The following is a 5593-nucleotide window of genomic DNA, read 5'->3' as shown; positions in this document are numbered from 1 at the left end:
GGTCACCATTCCCTAGACCAAGGAGACTTCATCTTTTGAGCATCATGGCAGACTGCTAAAGCCTATAGACTCCTTTTGAGAATAATGCTTTTAAATGCATAAAATAATATACATAGTAGTGCAAAGGAAACCAATTACATGGAAATGTGTTATAAAAGTTTTTAAACAAGTTCATGGACCCAAGGTAAAGAACCTCTACCCCAGACAATCTCCAACTTTGTCAGAAAAAAAAGGAAAAAAGGAGAAATTTACATGATAACTTTATTTTGTATTTTAAAGGAACAGCAAGTTTAACATCAGAAATTTGCGGTTTCATGTGCAATCATCTTTTTATTATACTATGGTGTGGAAATGCTCATTTTATTCCATAAATTAAAAATAAAACAATTTGTTTTAAGTTACAACCACTGTGATAAGAATCAGCCCAGGCATCTGTAGTTGCCTCCTGCAGTGAGAATCTGACTTCCTATAATGGAGGGTGACTTCCAGGCTGGTGTCAAGCCACTATCAAACAGGATTGTACAGGCTGAGTCCTACCAGGGGACCTGAAAGCAGAAATATAAGGAAGTCTGACTTGTATCAAAGGAAAAAAAAATCTTGTGGGAAAATGTCAAGGACATCCACCTCTACTTTCCAGAAAAAAATGGCCTGTCCATCCTTCAGGGCAGTAAAAGGAAAAACTACACCCAGTGTGTCTAATAGTTGCTGAAAGATCCGTTGATGTCAGACTCCCCTAAGAGTGCTTTGTAAAGGCCACAGGAAATCACACCCAGCAAGGATTACAATTAGCTCCTCCTGGGACATCTCTCCCTTCTGAGCACCAATGAATGGAAAGGTGAACAGTCACTCAGGCTCCCCTCTGTTAACATGATTGCCTTGCTGGCCTTTTCCTCTTTGGAAAGAGCAGCTCTGTCTCTCCCATCCCAGAAGGTTCCACTCCACTCAGACACTGCTTTTCCCTCCCCCAGGTGACAGACCATGATCTCAGCTCCCTGACATAGGCAGAGAACTTGCCCAGAGCAGTGATGGAGAGGACAGAGCTAAGCAAGCCTGAAGAAGGGGAATGAAGCTTGACTCTTAAATGGGAACATTCCAGCTGCTCAGAGAGTACCACATCTGGAGTCTGAGAAACCAGGTTCAAATCCTGACTGCTCCTTGCTGTGATACTGTGTGATACTGGGCAGTTCCTTTTCTCTCTGGACCTCTGGGGTGGCCCAAACAGAGGGGTTGGATTGCTATGGTTTTCTTCTATCACTGAGGTTAGCTTGTCCTTCACATGTCCTCTAGAAAAAAACACACACACACACACACAGCCACATGTGCATACAAGAGGCAGGAGGCAGAAGGATCCTTTCATGGAGGAGACCTTCAGCCTGAGGGTTCTCTAAGCAGTACCGCTGGGCAGCAGATAGAATCACTGACGCATTTGCCAGGAAACTTTCACTATCACTAACTTGATCTGTTTCCTTCTCTGAGCCTCAGTTACTCCATCAGCAAAATGGGAATAATCACACTGATAGATGTCAAGTGTCAGGTAGCCGTAAATTGCTACAGAAATGTGAGCTGGGTCAACTGCATTCATGACCACGAAGCACAATAAAGAAATTACCCATATTATTCAGGCAAAAGAAAAAAGGGCAACTATTTATTTCTGGTCTAAACCCATGATTGCTTTTGTATGAGGAGCTCCCAGTGTGGCAACACCCTCTGTTCTTCAACTTAAAGTCTTAGGAAACTGCCTCAGGACAACCTCCAGTCATCCTGGTCTATATCTGGCCACTGGATCCAGATGGCTCTGGAGAACATAGTGAGGCTGGTGACCTTGCACAGCCCTACCTCACTTAAATCCAATTCACTTGCAAGCCATGGCATCACCTCCCTGATGTCAAGATCCTCTTCCTGAACGAAGGGCAAACAACAACACCACAGGAAGCTGCCTGGGGCGCTAAGAGAAATGTGAGCTCAGTCATCATGTAACAGATGCAGATGCAGGTGTCCCTGACTCTGAGGATGGCCCTCCACCCACTGTGGCATGCTTGCCTCACAATAAACTAATAAACTATTAGACCTCTTGATTCTGGCTCTTGGCAGTCAATGGGTTCATTGTCTTTAATGAGCTGTTACAACTCATAGCACACTAAATTTGGAGCTGGAAGGGATCATGGAGATCATTTAATCTCAGGTCTTAACCTTTTTGTGTGTCATGGACCCCATCTGGCAGTCAGCCTGAGAAAGTCCATGGTCCCTTTCTAGGAATAATGTTCTTGACTCCCAGGATGTCTCAATCCTCTGTCTCACAGCCTCTCTCTATGATCCTATGTCTGTGAAAACTGTTTTCTTTGGTTACAGTCATGAAAGCCTGAGTTCAAATCCTGCCCTTGATGTTTACTAGCTGTGTGACCACAGCTAAGTCACTCAATCCTCTCAGTCCCTGTTTCCTCATCTGTAAAATGGGGTCCTATAATACTTACATCAAAGGGTGGTTTTGAGGATCAAATGAGATGTTCCAAAAGACTAAGACTTGGAGACACCCCTTATATAAATAAACAATAGAGTAGTCCTCTGCACAGAAGGACTTATTTACATTGGCATTAAGAAACATAAAAGGAGGCATTTAAAAGGCAGGCACGACCCATATATTCACACACAGAGAAACCCATGTGACCTGGGGCACATCCCTTAACTTTCCTGAAATTCAGTTTCCTTGCTGGCAAGAAGGGGATGGGCAGATGGCATCTTTGGTTACATATAGCTCTAAATTAGTGACTCTCTAAACCTTTGCTTTCCACAAGAAGGATAGGGTAGATGGCATCTTTGGTTACATATAGCTCTAAATTAGTGACCTCTAAACCTTTGCTTCCCACGCCTCCTAGGGACACATGGATGGAATATCTATTCACAATACAACCTCTAGCTTGAGCTCCTTACTCATGTGCAAATGGGACCAACCTGTTTCAAGGTCTGAGCTCCCTCTCAGTCCTTCCCAGACTGACTTCCCAGAAGGCTGGACTAGCCTAGGTCCCCACAGCTCTAATGCCTCAGCTGGGTTCCAGTTTTGTTCAGTTGTTTCAGTCCTGTCTGACTTTTCATGACCCTATTTTGGGTTTTCTTTGCAAAGATCCTAAAGCAGTTTGCCATTTCCTTCTTCAGTTCATTTTACAGATGAGGAAACTGAGGCAAATAGGGTTAAGTGACTTGACCAGGGTCACATAGCTAAGTAAGTGCTGAAGCCAAATTTGAACTCAGCTCTTCCTGACTGTAGGTTCAGTGCTCTGAGACACCTAAATGCCCTAGGTTCCTACTTAGGGAATTCAAATTCTCTATTACAAATCATCATTTATCAAATTGGCTCAGATCCCAATCCCATTTGAGATTTCCTTCTCTTTCCCAAAACTTCAAGTGATCCAAAAAGGACAATTCCCTCATATATAGCTTAAATATGTTTATTGAACAAAATCAAAAGTAAAAGGTACAGCAGTGCCCAGATCCCAAGTAGCTGCTGCTACTGGCTGCTGCTAAGTATATCTGAAGTCTCAAAATCTGTCATGGCTGCAGCCTCTCCAGCTAGAAGCTGCATTCTCTACTTCCCCACCCACTTGTGTGTCAAACCTCCTTTCTTTTACAAGAAAGGGAGGGAGGCTGACAGCCCCATAGGCCATCATACCAAACATGCTTGATCTCACAGTCACAAGGGGAAGGGGAGAGAGGCACAAAGAACTCTTTGTCTTTGCCTCTGATCTATATCACCCCCGCAAGACTGGGAGCTCCATGAGAACAGTGACTGTCCTGTTCCTTGTTGGTATGCCCAGCACTGTAGCACAGGGCCTGGTATATAATAGGTATTTAATAAATGCTTATGGACTGATGATCTCAGGAACTGATCATCCATCCACTCCAACTCCTGGCTGCTTACTAAGCAGAAATTGAAGTCCAATGCTTCAACAGACTGGTCACTAGTCAAATCCTATCTTTTCCACCGGGGCCAGCTGCAAGGTTTCTCCCTGTTCTCCCCCTTTGCCATTTTTAGTAGAGAAAGACATTCCCTCTCAAAAATATCCCCCTTCTGAAGGAGGGATATTTTGAAGGGGAGACCTGAGGTCATAAAATGATCTTATTTCAACTATCTATTTATCAATTATCTAAAATGAAAAATTATCAGTTAGGTAAAAGTGCCCTGGGTCAATTTCACCACTTCACACACACACACACACACACACACACACACACACACACACACACAGAAAATTAAAGGAAATAACAATGAATGCCTGTGTCTTATCAAAGGCTCTCACAGCCAATTGTTACATTCATAAGGTGCTTTGCAAACCTTAAATACTTAAAGAAACATCAGTTATCATCATCATTACCAAGACTAGGAAAAGTCCAGTTAGGCTGGAAACCTGGGGGTCATTATGTCTCTTTTCTCTCCCACACTGCCCATACCTAATCACACCTTATCGATTCTACCTCTTCAGTATCTCTGGTGTCTATCCTCTCCTCATCACTTGGACTGCACTTATCCTAATTCAGGTCCCCAAAATCTCTCAACTGGACTATGGAAATAGCCTCCCAATAGGTCTCCCTAAAGACAATCTTTTCCTCAATGATCTATCCTTCATACAGTTGCCAAAATAATCTTCCAAAGCCATAGATCTGGCTGTGTTACTTCCCTACCCAAAATTCTTCAGTGACTTAATATTCCTTTTGGGATAAAATGCAAACTGTTTTAACATGGCACGTAAAGCCCTCCATGGCTTGCTTCCAAATTACCTTTGCAGCTTTCTTTGGCACTGTCCCTATTCACACAGTCTCTGGGCCAACTGGACTGTGAGTTATTCCCTGATCTTGTCCTGCCCTCTCTAAGCTCCGTACATTTTCACAGGCTGTCTCCTCTGCTAGGAACACACTCCTGCCTCATTTTTCCCTGCTGAAACCTTGTCTTCTTTCAAGGTCCAATTCAGATATTCCCATAACTGAAAGTCATCTCTCCTTGCAGATCTCAATCCATCAATGAATGAGCATTTAATAAAATCCATTAGATATCAGAGGCTAGGAATATAAATGCCTGGATTTCTCCTTTGCCCTGGTCACACTCTATTTCAGGGGTGGGAAACCGACTCTATTTTCTACTATTCTTCTTTGAGCATATGTGCTATATCCCTATTAGACCATAAGTTTCCTGAGGACAAGATTTTTGCCATTTCTCACCCTTGTATCCCCAGTGCCTAGCAGTGGGTCTTATACAAAGTAGGCACCAAATAGTTATTGAATTAAATAAAACAAACCAATCCCCTGAGCCTCAGTTTCTCCAACTCTACAATGAGAGAGATGGATTCAATGGTCTCCTAGGACCCTTGTAGCTCTATCACTCTATGCATGTATGATTTGGCTCTGGGAGGTGTCCTGAACATGCTTAATATATTAACACTGACTTTCCTGTCTGTCAATTCCCAATCTCAGAATCTTTCCCAAACAGGATATTGCAGTCAGTAGTTTATTCTGAATTCCGCCACAGCAGAACTTTCTTGCTTTCCATTACTAAATGACCTCAGATAAAACAAATAAGTTGCCTCTTTTGGACACACACACACAC

General features: G+C 43.1%; 1 long non-coding RNA gene across 3 annotated transcripts in view; it reads right to left on the bottom strand.

Moving 5' to 3' along the window:
• Positions 1-245: 245 nt before the first annotated feature.
• LOC138163386 (uncharacterized) overlaps positions 246-5593 on the bottom strand; it is a 120876-nt gene continuing 115528 nt past the window's right edge. For all 3 annotated transcript variants that reach the window (XR_011168870.1, XR_011168871.1, XR_011168872.1), the window contains one exon: positions 246-545. This is a non-coding gene — a long non-coding RNA (uncharacterized lncRNA). The remainder of the gene's footprint in view (positions 546-5593) is intronic.

This window comes from Petaurus breviceps, unplaced genomic scaffold (genome assembly GCF_028583685.1).
Source record: "Petaurus breviceps papuanus isolate PSGF00001 unplaced genomic scaffold, PetGlider_PUasm1.0 188, whole genome shotgun sequence".
Classification (NCBI taxonomy): Eukaryota; Metazoa; Chordata; class Mammalia; order Diprotodontia; family Petauridae; genus Petaurus; species Petaurus breviceps.
The sequence above is the reverse complement of the archived record's forward strand: the minus strand, read 5'-3'. Positions and strand labels throughout refer to the sequence as shown.